Source organism: Lotus japonicus, chromosome 1 (genome assembly GCF_012489685.1).
Source record: "Lotus japonicus ecotype B-129 chromosome 1, LjGifu_v1.2".
Lineage (NCBI taxonomy): Eukaryota > Viridiplantae > Streptophyta > Magnoliopsida > Fabales > Fabaceae > Lotus > Lotus japonicus.
Genome location: NC_080041.1, coordinates 54,921,290 through 54,940,863, shown reverse-complemented (window position 1 = coordinate 54,940,863; position 19,574 = coordinate 54,921,290). Strand labels below are relative to the sequence as shown.

Here is a 19,574-nt window from a genome sequence, read left to right as displayed (position 1 = left end):
CGATACAAATGTCCGTCAATGAGAGTATAGTGGCTCGCCTCTCGCCGTTGCTCCTTCGTGCATTGCTCCACTTCCGCCGGGTCCCTCGCCAAGATAGATAATATGGGTCCCATCCACGTCGCCCCTATGTTCACACATGCCATGAGCTCGCCTTCAATGCTGGGGCACGCTAGCGTTTCCTGAATCACACTTTTGTTGTTGCCGGGCTTCCGTGTGCTCGCCAATTTGGCCAACGCGTCCGCCCGCTGATTTTTTGCTCGAGGAACATACTCTACCACAACTTCTTGAAAAAGTGTCATCAAATATCGCACTCGCTCAAGGTATTTGATCAGATTGGGGTCCTTGACCTGGAAAGTTCCCTTCACTTGACTCTCTACCAACTGCGAGTCCGTTCTTATCAACAACCTTCCGATCTTTACTTCAAGCGCCAACTTCAATCCGGCGATGAGAGCTTCATATTCTGCCTGGTTGTTTGTTGCCTTGAACTCGAATTTCAGCGATTGCTCCAATACTAGATCTCCTGGTCCTTCCAACGTTACTCCCGCGCCACTGCCGCTGCTATTGGAGGATCCATCTACAAAGAGAGTCCACTGGGTGTCCACTCTTTCAACCAGGTCTGGGGTCAACTCCACCACAAAATCAACCAGTGACTGTGCGCCAACTGTGCCTCGCTTATCATATTGCAACCCATATTCAGATAATTCAACCGACCAGGCGACCAATCTACCTGACAAATTCGGCTTTTGTAACACTTGTCTCAGAGGCAAATCCGTCCGCACCTTCACTAGAAAGCTCTGAAAATAAGGTCTCAACCGCCGGGCGGTGACAAGGACCGCCAGTGCCGCCTTCTCAATTTTCTGGTATCTGATCTCTGCGCCCTGGAGTGTGTGGCTAACAAAATAAACAATTCGCTGCTCGCCATCTATCTCCTGCAGTATCACAGAACTCAGAGCACCATCACTCACTGCAAAATACAAGTGCAGCGGGTGTCCCTGCATTGGTTTTGACAAGATTGGCGGTGATGACAGGAGTTCCTTGAGGCGAACAAAAGCTTCTTCACACTCCGCCGTCCACTCAAATGCAACATTTTTTCGAAGACACTTGAAAAAAGGGAAGGATCTATCACCAGACTTAGGAAGAAATCGAGATAAAGCTGCTATTCGCCCTGTTAAACGTTGGACCTCTTTCACATTAGAGGGGATCTTCATCTGCTGAATCGCCTTGCATTTGTCTGGGTTTATCTCTATTCCTCTGGACGTGATCATGAAGCCTAAAAACTTGCCGCCCTGAACACCAAAAGAGCATTTCTCCGGGTTGAGGCGCATATTGTGCTTCCTTATCTCGCCAAATGCTTCTTCCAGATCTTGATGATGGTCCAAGCCACGCGCTGATTTAACGATCATATCATCAACATAAACTTCCATGTTTCTCCCAACCTGCCCAGCAAAAACCCTATCCATCAATCTTTGGTAGGTCACCCCAGCATTCTTTAATCCAAACGGCATGGTGCGATAGCAATAGTTGACTCTGGCGGTCATGAAAGCTGTTTTGTCCTCGTCTGCCGGGTGCATGCGGATTTGATGATAACCAGAGTAAGCATCCATCAAGCTAAGCAGTTCGTTGCCCGAGGCACCATCAACGAGACTATCAATGCTGGGAAGGGGATAAGAATCCTTTGGGCATGCCTTGTTTAAGTCTGTGTAATCCACGCACATTCGCCATTTTCCATTCGCCTTCTTCACCATCACGACGTTCGCCAACCACGTCGGATATTTCACCTCCCTGATGAATTCTGCCGCCAACAACTTGTCTACTTCCTGTTGAGCCGCTTTTCCCTTGTCTCCGCCCAAGCGCCGCCTGAGTTGTGAAACTGGCTTGACACTTGGATTCAATGCTAATCGATGGCAGATGAAGTTTGGATCAATTCCAGGCATATCCTTGCAGCTCCAAGCAAACAAATCTAAGTTCTCGCCTAGCAACTTTGTCAGGCGCGTCTCCTGCTCGTCCGTCAATCTGGTCCCAATCTTCAAAGTGCGATCGCCAAACTTTAGCGCCTTTGTTTCCTCAATTGGCGTGGGCCTGTTCACTCGCCCCTCGCCGTGTGGGTCAAGATTTTCATCCGAAGTTTCAATTTCATAACATCTGTGTCCAACCAACGCACTCTTCTTGCCATACAGGTTGAGGCAATTATTATAACATTCCCTCGCCATCTTCTGGTCAACCTTCAGCTTACCAACCTTGCCATTGCTTAGTGGATACTTGACCGCCAAGTGGGCTGTTGAAATTACAGCACAGAGGCGATTCAATGTATTTCGCCCAATGATGACATTATAAGATGCCACCACCTGGAGGACCAGATACCTTACCTTCAAAACCCTTGCACACTCATCTTCCCCAAATATTGTGTCCAGATCAATGAATCCTCGCACCATTACTTGCTCTCCTGCAAAACCCACCAAGGTTCCCGCATATGGAGTCAGATCATTGTCAGTCAGTCCCAACTTGTCAAATGCGTCGCCATAGATTATATCAGCTGAACTTCCCTGATCCAGGAGTACCCTTCTAACGTTGAAACTATTCAACCTTAATTGCACTACTATTGGGTCATCCTTGTGAGGTTTTATCCCCTCAAAGTCTGCCATCGAGATTGTTATGTCAGGGTGCACGAATCCGAAAGCAACTTCATGAACTGAATTAACTGCACGAATATGACGTTTCCGCGCCACGTGGGTGTCGCCTCCACCGCCAAATCCTCCAGCGATGGTGTTTATGGTCCCTACGGGCGGTCCTGAGTGTTGGGCGAACGTGTCATCAGCCCCTTTTGTGGCAACAGCCGCTGATTCTTGCTTCTTCTCGTCCTTATTGTCTGTTCGCTCCTCCTCTCGCTTATCCGTTTTGTTGCGATCGCCATTGTAGCGCCACTCCCTTTGGCGATTTCCTCGATATTGTCCAGCACCGGAACGATTGTCCTGACGTCCATCGCCTTGACGCTCGTCTCCTCGCCCATCGCGCCTGAAGTGTCCCGTCCGAATCAACTTATCAATCTCCCGCTGCAAAGTCCAGCAGTCGTCCGTGTCATGCCCGATGGACCGATGGTATTCACACCACTTCTTGGGATTGGCGTCCCGTGGTTGATACTTTGGGGCCTCTGGCTCATCCACTAGATGTGCGTCCCTCGCCTCGCGGAGCATATCCGTTAAATCTGTGTTCATCACCATGTCAGCCTCCTCCCGCTGGCGATGAGACTTAGATTGCCAAGGCCGGCGTTGTTCATAATCATCGCGTCGTGGATACAACTGTTCCTTGGTCGGTTTCAATACCGTATTTCCTTTATCTTCTTTTTGTCGCTTGCCATCCCCCTTATTTTCGCCATACTTATCTTTTTTCGCAGGCTTGGGTGACGTGTCGCCTTTTTCCAGTTTCGCGCGCTTTCTTTTGAAAGCATCGTCCTCCTCGTCAAGAATATAAGTGCTAGCGCGAGCACGCATCTCTTCCATCGAACGTGCAGGCTTGCGTGTCAACTTGCTGTTCAACCTTCCCGGTAACAAACCATTCTTGAATGCTAGAGCACAGGCTCGAGGCTCTCATCCTCTACCTTGACCGATGCGGCGCTGTACCTTGCCATGTAATTCTTCAGTGACTCTCCTTCTTGTTGGCGAATGTTGTATAGATCATTGATCGTCACCTGCTGATTCTTATTCGCCGAGAATTGCACTAGAAACTTGGATGAGAAGTCTCTGAAATTCGAAATCGATCCGCGCGGAAAAGTTGTGAACCATGCCATCGCCGTAGATTTGAAAGTCGATGGAAACATCCTGCATTTCACCGCATCTGATGCCGCGATTATCACCATCTTCGTGTTGAAATACAGAAGATGATCCTTCGGATCAGAATCCCCGCTGTAAGAATCCAGAACCAACGTTTTCATATTATCTGGAATCGCCACATTCTCAATGTCCTCTGAGAACGGACGGAATCCGCTTCTCTGCCTCCATCATCTTGTTGCTCGCGGCGGTAGAAATCCAACTGAGCTTGTAAATGCTCATTCCGCTGCTGGATGTCGCCAATGCTGCGCATCATATGGCGCCATTCCTTCTGCGTCACTGCCGGTTGTCGCTCCGGAGTAGGTGAATTCTCCGGTGAGCGCTCCGGAGATCCGATCTGCGAAGGCGATGGAGGAGGTGGTGGTGATGGAGGAGGAGAAGGCGGCAAAGAAGTGCGTGTAGCCTGTACTCCCGCTGTTCGCATCGGAGAATCCAAGACAACTCGCTGAGGCCGCCGAGGCGGCGAGGTTCGCCATCGCACCGGCGAATGATGCTGCTTCCTGCGTCGAGTCTCCATCTAAACCAGGAATGACACAAACTCGATCGGAAAACAAGCACCGATCACAGAATCAAACCAAGAAAAACTTTAGAATCGCTGAATCGTAACTAGAGATCGCCTCTTGCACAATCAGTCCACGTGAATGGGAATTGTAAGGCCCAAGTTTTTTAAACTTATGCCAAGTAAATAAAATCCTATTCACGATTAGGGTTGATGTATCGTGAAGGGAAACCTGAACAAGAGTTTACCAAATGAAATAAATTTATGAAGGAGAAAGTTCAGGAAAAGTCTAAGGATTGTACTAGAATCGATAAAAGGTATAGCACGATTGATTCGCTTAAACCTAGGACAAGAACCTTAGGAAAAGACTAAGTTCCACCCTTGGAACACTGTAGGAATTTATTCCAAAAATCTTCAGAGAAATGTTAGAACTTCTCTTATTCCTTATACGACAATCGTTTCAAGGCGAAACTCTAGAATGTACGAACGACCGATTCCAATCATCGGAAGTTTGCCGAAACTAAAACCCTGATAGTTCGAAAACCCTAGAATCAACCGACGATGAAGACTTTTTCTATTCAGAACATCAAATGAAGATTCCACACGCGTACACCCATTTCTCTTGATGATTTCAATCTTTCTTCTGAAGGAAGTTTTCTATTCCGACATTCGATGCAAAAAGTAACTTATCGGGTAAAATAGTTTTACACCGACTTTGCGTTAGTCACTTAAAATACTAGGGAACCTCTTTTGAGTTTTGGATTTATTTTGCCAAAACCAATCTTAGAATTCACGGAGAATGAAGCCGGAAAAATCAGATTCGCGAAACTTTCATTTTCCCGCGTTTTTCCAACCTCTATATATAGCCAAGAAATGAGAAAAAAACACAAAAATCTTACCCATTTTCTCTCCAAAACCCGCGAGCTTCACCAAGAGGAAGGAGGAAGAGATTTTCTTCATTTCTTGCTTGATCGTTGATCCAACAGTTGCTGCTTGAAGGTTTTGAGGTATAGTCGCTAATCCTTACCTCTGATCGCTTTTTCCATAGCTTTTCTCTATGTCTTTCTGTGCTCATAGTTTTGAGGTTTTTGCAAAACTATCCTGATAATTCCATTTTTGATTCTAAACATCTTCCCTACGTTCTCCTGAGTATGTTTAGCTAATAATATTGCGCCGATTCTCGAAAAACTACCGTCGAGTTTCAATTCTGCTTAAAATACCCATTTTGGGGCAAAGCTTCGTCCTTTGGGCTGAAAACTATCGCCTTAGCTTAGTGCTAGTAGGATTAGTTGTAATAAACGTCGTTGGTGACGTCCCCATCCAATTTGCTTTTTGAAATTTCAGTTTCGAATTTCTGAGCTAAAAATAATGACCAAAATACCCCTGCGACAGTTTTTGATCCGATAATTTTTCCGAGTTTAGAATACCCTTAGTTACGGCTAATGATAGCATAGGAACCAAATTTGATCGAAGAAAAATCGACCCACCTAATTACCAATAGTGGCCGAGCACCCTAAGGGGGGAGGAGGAAAATTCCTTTTTCGAAAACTTGTCCTTTCACGCAAGTTTATCGTACCTCGGAGTATATACTACTTCGTGTAACCTTAGTGAGTCCTGGTTGTTGAGTTTCTGACTCATTGTGATTGATTTCTGTGGTTTTGCTCTAAAGGTGCTTTTGAGGATTTTCTTGAAGAGCAAGGCTTTGATTGTGAAGGAGTGATAGAAGATAATCCTGGAGAATCTTCAGGTGAGGGCTACTCACTGAATCCTTAGTTAATGCTTAGGGTCGATGTTTTCGACATTGATTTACTGTTTATGCACTTGTTTGTGTTTGATTGGAAAAATGTTTTCTGAGGCTTCGGCTGACAATGTAGATGATTCATCTACTAACTGCTTTTGAGATTGAATTACATGGTACGTGCTAAGTGGGTAATTTAGGATGTGTGATGCATGCCTTATATGCTAAGTGCTACGTGATTATTCTAGAATGTGTTGATATATGACATGCTTGTTGACTGTGCCGATTTAATTATGTCTTTACACTGATATCTGTGATTCTAAAAAGTGAGAATAGCGGGCAGGTCATGCCGATTTTATTTTGAGAGTTTTGAGAAAGTTTGATAGGACGAATGAGATTCGGGCCTTGTTATGGTTTTTCATGGATCGAGACATTCTCTGGAGTCATTTGGGATTAGGAGATCCCGAGAACTTATTATTTTGTAAAAGGATTGCGATAAGACTAAAAGGATATTATTTTGTAAAGAAAACTCATAAGACATTAAACAACCTCTAAATCTTCAAATAAAGATAATAAACTCGAAAGAAAGCTTAGGATGCAAATCCTAGTTTTGGGAAAATGAGAAGTGTCGTCGGATCCAAGTGTTGAGAAAGTTAATAATTTGAGTATGTTGATACTCCTTTGCTCGTGGAGCGAGTTGTGTTGTTGGGCTATCCGAGGGAAAAGCCGGGAAACAGGTAGTTTCCGAGTATGTTGATACTCTTTGCTCGTTGAGCAGTTTTGACCATCGGATGGAGATGTGTCGGATGATTTGGAGATCGTCATGAGTTATTGTGTTGTTGTGAAGAAGTGTCTTTTGTCGCAGAATCGACTGTTACCTTAGGGTAAGCTTTTAGAGACATTAATTTACCTAGAACACGTGGCGACGTGTCGAGTGAGGTCGGAGACGTTGTTTGACTAATCATCCTGCATTCATGCAACATTAATGAGGTATTAACACGAGACGGACTTCGGACCTCGGTGGATTCCAAAATGGTCATAAGACCGGATTTCCGCGTAAGAGCGTTTGTAGACGACTCTTAGTAGCAGACCGAAATGGCAGACCTTCGGGTTTACTGCTGATCTGACTACCGTTGTTGTTGGAGTAAGAGGCACGCGGGCCGAAATGGTCCCATCGTGGCTGGTGTTAGGGCTGATCCATTTGATGTCCATCCCTTCCGGAATGCATTTGGTTAACTGGGTTAACCGCCATATCATTTCATGCAACATGCATACTGACTTAGTTGCTGTGTGTGATTGATACTTGTTAATCCTATTTGATGCATGCTATTTGTTATTATTGTTGTTTATATTCATTGTGGAGTATGCAACCCTAGGATGTTATCTCTAGCTATAAGCCTAAGTGGCTATCTCTTATATGTACCTATTGGGTTTATTACTTACATAATTCTTTGGAGTTGACCCTCGCGTCTTCTGTGTGTGATTTGGCGGACAACGCCTTTTGTCAGATGTCCATAGCGGACTGGTTCACAATGGTCCACCCTTCGGGGGGGATTAGATACGAGATGATAGACCAGGACGACCCCGGTTTGTGGGTGGTTGACCCCGCTAGCCATCGAGCGACGTACTCGGGGCGGATCATGGAGGACCATGTAGATAGGGTAGGATACTTGACGTCAAGAGTGCTGCGGAGATGCACTGTCAGTTTCAACTTGCCACCAGGTGTGCATTGCGGACCAGGAGTGGGAGCACCACCGCCACCGTCGTCTTCGGATGATGAGGACCCCTCAGAGGAGGAGCCTGTGGGACTGCATTCTTCAGAGTCCAGTTCACCCACCGTTGCTGTTATAGATGATCATGGATCGGGCCCTAAGCCCGTGAGTCCAGCACCGGAGCGCATCGCGGTTGCGAGAGGAGGACGGGTAGTGTATATAGACTTGGTCGTTCTGGATTCTGATTTAGACGACGATCATGCTAGCACATAGTTTGGAGTGCTGGTGTGAGCTCCTCGAGATAGGATTAGTGTAGGAGTAGAGTCTTAGCTCTGACTGTCATTTGTTTCTTTGGGGACAGGGTAGTTTCCCGCCTATAGCTTTTCGTGTGGTTTCTTTACGGGAATCACAGAGAGTTGGTTGGACTTAGGAGGTCTTCTTTTCAGGCCATTGGGTCAACTTATTCTCATTTTTGAAGGTGGTGTTGCGGACACTTAACCTTTCCTGTTGGTTTGTATATATTGCCTACGGGCGTTACACTTTTCTTCTTTCCGTCACTAGAGGTTACTCGTGACGAGGTTGCTGCTTACAGCGGGGGGCTGTTATATATATTGTATATTAGTTCTGTTGACTTTCGCATTTGGGTTTTATTTATTTCAGTCTTGTTTACATTATCGACGAAAAAAAAATATTCACGTTTTTCCGCATTAAGTTTATTTTTGGTTACTAAAGTGACGCCACCGAAATCGGGGTGTTACAGGAATAGAAAGTTTATCTTCCCAACAGACGGCGCCAAATGTTCTGGGAATGAACATTGAAGGAAGGGATAGTACCTAGAGAGTGGAAGAATGTGCTAGAGAGAGAAAGAGAATGAGAGAGAGTGCTGAATTTCATGTGCTATTTTATAAAATGAGCCAAAAGTCCCTTACAATTGGTATCTACCTCCTATTTATAGAGCTTGGGCACTACCTATTGGGCCAATATGACCTCTGAAGTTGAGGCCCAACTTAAGGCCAGGCTCTCGCCCTTGGGCGGGCCGAACCCTGGGCGTCGCCCCTCTCGGGGCTCGCCCAGTCCACTTACCAAAAAAAACTGTCTATTGTTTTATTCCGTAACAATGATAATTCTTAATAAATTAAGTGTTAATATTACATAATGGTAGGCATTCAGATTTTTAAATGATTAAATTTTTTAATAAAAATAAATTTAAATTATGTATTTTCTTAAATAAATTTATAATAGTAGGCACTTATGTAATTTTTTATTAAATAAATGTAATTATGTATTTTCTTCTTTATAATACGTTTCCTATAATATTTTATTTATATATATATCCTATTTGACTAAACTTAAATCTTAAAATTTTACCACATGTATTATTCCTACAACACATACCTCCCCTAAGTTTATTATAAATACAAAGAAATCGGGGGAGGGTCATTTGTGAGTTGGGAGCTTTGGGGTGGGGAGACTTCAAGTTTGAGTGATGATGATAGAGATTGAATCCAAGTGGGTGGTCATCATGGCCATTGCTGTTTTGATGTTGAGATACCTTCTCAAGAATGTAAATTGGTGGTTGTATGAATCGAAATTGGGTAAGAAGCAGTACTCACTGCCCCCTGGTGACATGGGCTGGCCCTTCATTGGCAACATGTGGTCTTTCCTTAGAGCTTTCAAGTCCAGGGACCCTGATTCCTTCATGTCCTCCATTGTCTCTAGGTACAATTCATTCATCACACTCAGTCTATTATATACACTTATACAGGTTCAAATAAGTTTTTAGTTATCTGAATTATTATTATAAGATTTCATTTTGATCACTAACATCTAATTTTTATATGATTTTGGTTTTAATTTTATGCATAATTTTCAAATCACTTTATAATATCTCATTAAATAATTATTTGGCTAACAAAGAGTGATGTCGCTAATACCACATGTCAAAAGTAATCTTATGTGAATGACTTGTTTGGTAGTCAGGATAGAGAGTTGGATAAGATCATAAAAAGATAAGGGCAAGATAGACTCTTATCTTATCTTGTGTTTATGGTTAAGAAGGTAATGATATGATATGTATTGAATAAAAAGTACATAATATTTTTTAAAAAGTAATTAGTTGATTAGATTTAATTTTTTTAAATTTTTTATAAATGAGTCTATTTTTAAAATGAACTAAAATTAATTTAATTTTTATTAATTAGCTTATTTTAGTTTTCTTGAAGGTAGCCTATTTTAATTAAAATTATATAGGTAACCGGCCAATTGGTTTAAACTTAGTAGTGGCATGTGATAAATTAATTAAATTTAAAAACAATTAACAACAACAAGAAATTTTATTGAGTGAGAATAAAGTACATGAGAACAACCCTCTTATGAAAAGAGGAACATCACAGAGAGATTGGTAAGAAAAGCTAAGTCATCCTCTTAGAAGGCCCTTACTTAGGGAAAGTGTCTCATTAAAACCTTTGTAGGAAAAAATCATTTGGAATAAAAACTTAGAAAAGGAAAAAAATTACGACTTAAATTAAAAAATATTATCAACAGTATTAATTTTTCAAAGATACTTTATATTTACATCATAAATTATTATATAAGTAGATAAATAATTTTAAATAATATAAATTAGCATATATTTACATTAATAAATCAGTATTTATAAGTGATTATTTTATTTTATTGTTAGTGAATATTTATTTTATTTATTTTTATTATAATAGAAATAACGAAAATAATGTTAACTAAGTAGTAGTAGCAAGTGATAATGAAAATTTTATTTTTTATATGAGTAAATTCAACATTTCCACGACTTGTTTCTGAATAATTTGTAAAAAAGGGTATAAAAAAATAAATTTAGACTTATGGGGTAGTTTTGACCATGTGAAATGGTGATGCGGCAGGATAGTTAGCATTGACGTAGGCATTTGCATGAAAAGTTGCTAATGGTAATAGGACAAAAGAAAAGTGACGCAAACATTCGCAGAAATAGTTGCGAATGATAATAAGACAAAAGAAAAAGTGATGTAGGAAAGAGATTGTTGACGTTCAAAAGAAAACTTACCATTCGCAAATTTTCCTACGAATGTTGACTGTCCTTGCCACGACAGCATTCCATTGGCCAAAATTACCTAGAAGGCTAATTTTATTTTTTTAGACCCCTTTTTAATAATTATTCTTTTTTTTCACATTATTCAAAAAATACCTCACTTTCACCATTTATAAATTAGTTTATTTATTTAAATTTCTGAGTAATTAATTAAATAGTTTTATTTTAGCAATAACAACTAATAATTGTTAATAATAGAATTAGCATACTACTAAAATTAATATTATTATAGTTTATATAAACTATAAATATTAAAATAAATAATTTTGGTTGAGTATACTTAAAAGGAATAACAAATTGTTATTGTATCCTATAAGGATTAGTTATCACCCAACTCCCCTTAAGGATAACTTTTACACATGATAGACAAGATAAGATAAGATACATGATTGTGTTAACCTATCCTGCTGGTGCAACAAAACGAAATACAACATGATATGATCATTACACTATCCTATCTCCTTATCCTGACCACCAAACGATGGTCAAGATGAGATAAGAGCATGATATGATAGAGTTGGATAAAGGTGAATAGGATAAAAGCATGATAAACTCTTATCGTATCTTGTGTTTGAGGTAAGCATGATAATGATAAGATATAATATAAACAGTGAAAAATATATCAAATTTTCTTTTAAGTAAAAAATACATAATATTTTTATAAAATAAAATTTCTATATTAATTTTTTTAAAAGGAAGTAATTATTATAATAAAATTAATTTTTAATATTTTTGTAAATGAGCCTATTTTGTAAAATTTAATTAATTTTTATTTATTATCCTATTTAAATTTTTTTCTCGAAGGGAGCATATTTTAATTAAAATTAAAAGCTATATATTCTACCAATTGATTTTAACTTAGTAGTGGCAAGTGATAGAAAATAAAAAAATAACTAAATTTTTAAAAATATTATTAAAAATATTTTTTTTTTCAAATGTACTTTATATTTAAATTGTAAATTATTATATAACTAGAGAAATAATTATACATAATATCAATTATTTATTATTAATAATTAGAAATAAACTTTTTTCCAGAAATAAATAATTGTTACTCCTTACTATAAAAATTAAAAACTAACGTAAAAGTTAGTACATTGTTTTTTTAATAAGAATATTCTCATTTAATTGGAGACTCTATCTTTTATCATTCTCAAATGCATAATTGATGGGAAAAAATCAAGAAAATGAGACTAGAAATAATTTTGGAAAAATAAATATAAATTGAGAATAAATTAAATGCTATCACCACTACCACTAACCATAATAATCATTGTCACTGTTGTCACCACCATCACCACCCACCACCCACCTCCACCACCACTGCCACGGTTGTTGTCATCCCTAACCACCACCACCAACCGCTGCCGCCACCATCAACCTCCACTAACAATGCTTTTATCTCACTATTTCTATTGTTTTCATTCTTTTTCTTTTATTTTTTTGTTTTCAGTATATTTTAGAAAAACATTTCTTAAGAATACATTTTTCTTAATATCAAGGAAACCAAAAAGACTCGTACCAATTTGAAATTGAGATTATGAAGTGTGAAGTTTCATGATTGATCATCCCAAGTATGATGACACCTGACATTTTTTTAATGATCTAATTAATAATAAAGATATGGACGAATCGGAATATACAAGGCCTTCATGTTTGGGAACCCAAGTGTGATTGTGACAACCCCTGAAGCATGCAAGAGAGTTCTGACAGATGACACTAAATTTGAACCTGGTTGGCCTCGCTCTACACTAGAACTCATGGGAAAGAAGTCATTCGTGTCAATTGAGTATGAAGAACACAAGCGTCTCAGGCGCCTGACATCGTCTTCAATCAATGGCATGGAAGCATTGTCTCTGTACTTGACATACATTGAAGAAAATGTTATAAGTTCCTTGGAGAAATGGTCAAACATGGGAGAAATTGAATTCTTAACTCAGATGCGGAAGCTTACTTTTAAAATCATCATGCATATTTTCATTAGCTCAGAAAGTGAACATGTCATGGAGGCTTTGGAAAAAGAATACACTCAACTTAACCAAGGAGTTAGAGCCATGCAGATTAATATTCCTGGATTTGCATACCACAAGGCATTCAAGGTAACATCTCAACATCATTTTACGTTGTTAAGAATTTTGTTAGAAGTCTCACTTTAACTAGAGATATGATCAAGATATCCCTTAGAAAGAGTAAAACATCCCTAAATTTTGTGGTTAAGTATTCCAAATTCTAATTCTCAATATGAAAACCAGAAAGTTAATTAGAATTTGTTTGCTTCTAATTCTTCTTAAGTTTATTAGAATACAACATAAAAAACCTTGTTGTCTCTAAGTTACAAAAGTTAATTGTTATGGGCTAGTAAATGTATGATCATATAAGGATGAGGCTATGCTAGGCGTTCTGAATTTAATCATCTCGGGTTCACTTCATGAACACTTACCATATATTTATTTATTTGAATTTTAGGCGAGGAAATAGCTACTTGCCATATTCCAATCTATTGTGGACGAGAGAAGAGAGCAAAGGAAGACATTTGTACCAAAAAATTCCAAAGATATGATGGATACTCTGATTGATGTTGAAGATGATAAAGGGAGAAAGTTGAGTGATGAGGAAATCATTGATATCATGTTGATGTACTTGAATGCTGGTCATGAATCTTCAGGACATATCACCATGTGGGCGACCTATTTCCTGCAAAAGCACCCAGAATATCTCCAAAAGGCTAAGGTACATATCATCAAGTTATTCAATTATCATTCATAGTCCATCTATATTTACAGTTACTCATGAACAAGAAACATGAACTCTAATCACTTCATTAAAATGTCTCCACATCTTACTCTGTAATACAAGAATTTAACGTTAATATTGTTTAACCATTGAATAGGCAGAACAAGAAGAAATAATAAAGAAAAGGCCTCCAACACAGAAAGGGTTGACTCTTAAGGAAATTCGACAGATGGAATTTCTTTATAAGGTATAGATTTGTTGATCTCATGTTATTGGACCAATTATCAACTATGGGTTACGTTTGTTTTCAATTTTCTATATTTCCATAGGTGGTTGATGAAACATTGCGTGTGATTACATTCTCACTTGTGGTATTTCGAGAGGCAAAGTCTGATGTCAATATAAATGGTTAGTGTTCTGCATATTTGGTGAATTGAGCTATCAGATGTGTTCTGCTCCTTTCTTTTGAACATGATTTTGCGTAAGATACTAATGATGGCGATTGGCTTGCACAATTGATGTTCATTACATCACTGATTTGAAAACATCCTGATGTGACAAAATATAGATTTGAAAATGCAATATGCTCTTTATTCATCTTACAAATTACTAGTAGCATGTGTGGATCAAATTTTATATCATCAATTCTAACCTAGAAATCAAAATTTATTTTAAATTCAGAATCAATTGCAGAAATACTTACAGACATTCACTAAATGTACATGGGTGATACAGGTTACATCATTCCAAAAGGTTGGAAAGTGTTGGTTTGGTTTAGATCGGTTCATCTTGATCCTGAAATATATCCTGATCCAATGCAATTTAATCCTAATAGATGGAATGTAAGTTGCAAAGTTTTATTTTTAAACACACACACACACACATATATATAACTTATACTTGATATTTATACATTTATAGAAGGAACACAAGGCTGGGGAATTCCTTCCCTTTGGAGCAGGAACTAGATTGTGTCCAGGCAATGATCTAGCCAAGATGGAAATTGCAGTTTTTCTTCATCATTTCATCATGAATTACCAGTGAGTAATTCATCATAAACCTATTCTCCCATTTTCTACCTCTTATTTCATAAAAAAATAATTCATTGGTATAACAAGCATTTCTTTAACAATTTTATGTGATTTATTGATTACACAGGCTTGAACAAGTTAATCCTGAATGCCGAGTGAGATACTTGCCTCATACAAGGCCCATGGACAATTGCTTGGCAAGGATCAGGAAATGTTCACCTACATCAACCTAAGATGGAGGAAAGGGGATTTGCAAAATGAAATTCGATCAATAAATGTACGAACCCAAAGCTAGTATAAGTTATTTTTATAATAATCGAATAAAGTTCATGATAAAATGTAGGATAACACTGGTGAACTGTCACAATTTATCATTTATATGCCATCATAATATACCATTTGGATTGTTGTGATTTCAAGTATTTCATTAAAAAAAAAACTATCCCATATACTCACTTTTGAAGAAAAGACAATGATCGCCACAAGGGTGTGTGATGAACCTCATGATCTAAATTATCCAATGTCAGTATTTCGAATTTATTTGATTAATCAGTTTACTTAATCTTTCTTGAAGTAATAAGTGTGAATGGAATGAAATAAGTCTCACGTTGGATGGAGAAATAAGAGTTAAACAATTTATAAGTGAAATGACTCACACAACCATTGTCCACTGGCCATGTAACTCAAATTGCGTTTTTTGCTCCATTCATGCTGGGATCAATTTGAGTCGTACCTGTAGATTAACAGAGGGGAGAAACAAGGCAGTTTTTTTATCTCCCACTGCTCCGTTGTTTTCTTTTTCCCTGCTAGCGTTTTTTTGGGCTGTTTGGACCAAAAAACAGCCCGTGGGCTGTTTCTTTTTCTCTTTTTCTGTTTCTTGTACAGGGTTGGGGGCACCTCTAGTGCCTTCTTTCCTTAATATATTCAATTGGCTTTTCAAAAAAATAAAATCATTACCTTGAGGTTTTGGGGTGAATGTGTGTGCGGATGATGTCCAAACCAATTATGCTCTTACATCAATGTGGATGGTCAACTCTCAACTCCCTCATGAGTCATCAGATAATGAGAGTCCCGTATTCATACGGAAATTAAAAGAGGGAATAAAAGAAATATCAAAGTGTTAAAAACTGAACCGATTGATACACCATTTAAAGTTTCAATGGTTCAAGTGTGGTAAAACTATGATTGAACTGATACTTGTAAAATAATATTTAAAATTTATTTACTATAATATTTATGACATTTCGCACAAGATATTGCGAAATTTGGACTAATTAACTTCTAAATTATTATAGATTGTTCGTCTAATATAATTTATATAATAAAAATATATTTTCAAACTAAATAAACACAAAAAAACCGATTCAACCGAATTTTAGCTACTTTGAAGATAAAGAAGAAGAAGAGGAATTTTTTAGATATGAATTAAAAGTAGATTAACCAACACATGAGGATTCAGTAACCAGTGGGTCGACCTAGCTTACTGAATTTAGTCATTTCACGGCCACCCGGTGCTTGTCTTTGAGTTGCATCTATAATTGAGAGACAACCAAACCTCAGAGTAATCGAGGGGAGCGATGTTGAATCATCTGAATGCGATTAGATCATTTAATTAAAAGGGATTAAATCCATGCGTTTTAAGCCTCATCTTCAGGAAACATGGTGAAAGAGCATATTAACGGAGTCATATTAATCAATGAGTACTCTGCTTATTACAATATTAGAACTAGCAATATAAAAAAATATTGATGTCCATAGTCATCATTGTTAAACACAATTACCATATTGGACTCTTGGCTCGGATTGGTGGGTACGAGGAAGTTTGCATAATTTCTTGAAGGACCTCTTTCGGGCATTCGACCGCCAAGGGTTTATCACTATCTGCGAATCTTTAGTGATTACCAACGTATCAACTCCAAGAGATATTTGACCCTTTATAATTCTTTTGTTCCCAAGTTTGATGACCGAGAATGATGGGTTCTGTGACGCTTTTCGCCTCTTGTGGAACAAACATTTGAATTTACTTGCTCTTTGTGGATCGCATGGTTTGTTTGTTGCCTTCTTGTCATATTCATTAGTCATGCATAATATAGATGAATGAAATATAGTTATTGGTTCCTCACAGCAGCGCCAATGTTTGGGTAAGTGAATACCGAACATGAGTTTGGAATGTTGTACGGTTGTAATTAGATTGGTGAACGGGGACGTTGCTCCACATAAGGGCTTCCTTCTTCTAGTACCAAGTGATTAGGTGGGCATCGGAGGTGGGTACCTCCCTGACACTCTTACTTAATGCGCTGCCCCTACTCTCCGGAACCCGCGTCACACTTTTGTGTGTGGGACCCCTTTTACCATGATGATTTACCGCGATGAGGCACGATTTTCAAATCTTTATCACACCAACATCTGAGTTCTCGTCCCTCACATCATTCATCATCTTCTATTAACTGCTCCCATATTTGCTCTCGACTCTCGCTCCAGTCTCCTTTGTTGATCTCACGAATCCCCACTCCGACCCTTGCTCTTCTTCTCACGGTTCCCTTCCTGGTTAGTCTTTATCCTTTCCTTCTCCCCTTTCTCTCTTTACTTTCTTTGATGTCGTCAACAGGGACCTTGTCTTATGTTGAGGAGATCAAAGCCCATCGCCTGACGACCTTCGCCACTCTGCCTTCCCCTACTTCAGAAGCCCCTGATCAAGGAGTTCTTGATCAACCATCAGAACTGTCAATTAGCGAATCTATCTCTGACCTTGCTAGCAAGGTCGGTGGGCTCTGCCATTCTCCATTATTAGAGGGCCTTCTCCGAACCACCGGATGTCGGGGACAAGGCCGCCCCTGGCAGCATCGTGGGCTTAATGACCCTAAATATTCCCATTTTTTCTTCGTTTACGAATACCTGTTTCTTGATCTGAGCATTAAGCTTCCTTTCTCCCCCTTTCTTACTCAAATGTTTCGCAATATGAACGTTTCTCCTTGTCAACTCCATCCCCGCTCCTGGGCCTATCTGCGGTGTTTTGAGATTCTTTGCCATAGCGTTGACGTCACGCCCTCTGATGCCCTTTTTTCCTTCTTCTTTGAAGCAGATTCTCAAACCCGAGGATCTCGCGGCTGGGTCACTCTGGTGCCCCGGCCAGGACGAGAACGATTTGCCCCTTATTAAGTGGGCCCGGAATCTTACTTGGCTCGCCGGTACTTCAGGGTCATCGTCCACCCTGCTTAGCCTTCCTTATTTACACAGAAGGACGGGAAGGCCCTTTTCCCTCTTTACTGGACATTGTCCCCCATATCCTTATCCAGCCTCCCAAAAATATCTTTTTCCCCCCGGAACTGCTTGATGTCCCCCCAGGATCTAAATTGCTTCCCCGACTAGGTCCTTTTTCTTGTTCCTTTGTCGCACCCTTCGTTTTTTACGTCTTTTATTTCTAACGGCTGCTTTCTCTTTTTCTTTTCAGGAAAAATGAATTTCTCTTCCGACGAACTGTTGAAGGCTTTCCTCTCTAGGGGCGTTAAAACCCCTCCCTCTGCTCATACCGGGGAGAAAAGACAAAGCTCGCCGTCAGACGACGGTGCTTCTAAGAAGAGAAAACTGGACGAGCTGAAGTCACCTCTCGCTTCTTCAACCATCCCTGGCGAGGAGGGCACTGCCTCGGGCACTCCCGCCTCGGTTGGTGCGGGCGATCCTTCTAAACCTACTCACCAGGGCGAGGCGAGCATTGCCCAGGTGGAGCGCCCTTCTCGCCCCCCGGTGTCACCGACAGCCCAGTCCTCGCCAACTGTCGTTCACCTCTCAACTTCTGACTCTGACTTGCAGACTCCTGCTTCTCCCAAGGCTGTTGGCGAGGAAAAAGACCCCCCACTGAATCGTCCACAGAAACCTACTAGCGAATCAAGCTCCGATCCCTTCTCCTTCCTACTTTCTCATCCCTTCCTCGAGAAACTAAGGGAAACGTCCAAACAGAACCCGCAAGATGTTGCCCAAGAAGTTGTGTCCAACTTCCTCCGAGCGGGCTGCCTGTTCGCCCAACTTCCTCCGAGCGGGCTGCCTGTGGCGGACAAGAAAGAGGAACAACTTGAAAGCCAAATTGAATAGCTCCGCAAAACTCTTGGCACTCGGGAGGCTACTCTTGCTTCTCAGAAGGAAGACCTTTCGGCCAAGAATGAGGAAATCGCCAAGTTGCGCCGGGACTTGGCAGACAGGGGTAAAGCTCTTGCCGACGCTCACTCTGATTTGGAGTCGAAGCGCAAATTCTTGGCCGAGAAAGACGCCCAGGCCCTAGCCTTGGAGGAGAGGATAAGGGTCGATGCTGCTCAAGCGGTGGCCAATGAGCGAATCCGCGGCTTCCTGATCGCCAAGGCTCAAGTCAAACATCTCCATCCGAACATCGACCTTGGTCCCTTAGGAGTTTTTAAGAAGATTACGCCCGCCGGGCTGGAGGGTGTCGAAGATCCACCGGGAGTCGCCAATGTTGACCTTGGAGATGCTGTGGAGAAAAAATGAAGAGACAGATAAAACAATGTTTACTTCTTATTTTTATATTGGATTATTGTAATGTTAGTACTATTTTGTTTTACTCATCGTATCTTAGTTTAAGCCAGCCGTTTTCGGTTTTCATTATTATATTATTTCTCTCGCACGTTTTAGCGCTTTTCAATTTTCTCTCTCGCGTCCTTCATCATTTCTCTGTTTCTGAATTACGTCTGACGACTTTGATGGTGTGCTGGGTTCAACTAGGACTCGTTGCTCGGTTTTTGAACCGAGGCTTTCATTCACACACATATTTCCCGTAAGATCAGGTGTGGCCCCGCCAGCCCTATTAGGCGGGGACTTACAATTGCTCAGTGCCCAATGGCCAAATGGGTTTACCCGAGACTTTCGAGCCTAGTTGAAAAATGCTCGCCCATATTTTGGGGAGATTACTGGGATAAGAAGCTTAT

The 19,574-nt window shown here is 40.2% G+C and overlaps 1 pseudogene; it reads left to right on the top strand.

Annotated features, from left to right (window-relative positions):
* The first annotated feature begins 9,259 nt into the window (after positions 1-9,259).
* LOC130738856 (ent-kaurenoic acid oxidase 1-like) lies at positions 9,260-14,873 on the top strand (annotated as a pseudogene).
* Positions 14,874-19,574: the final 4,701 nt, after the last annotated feature.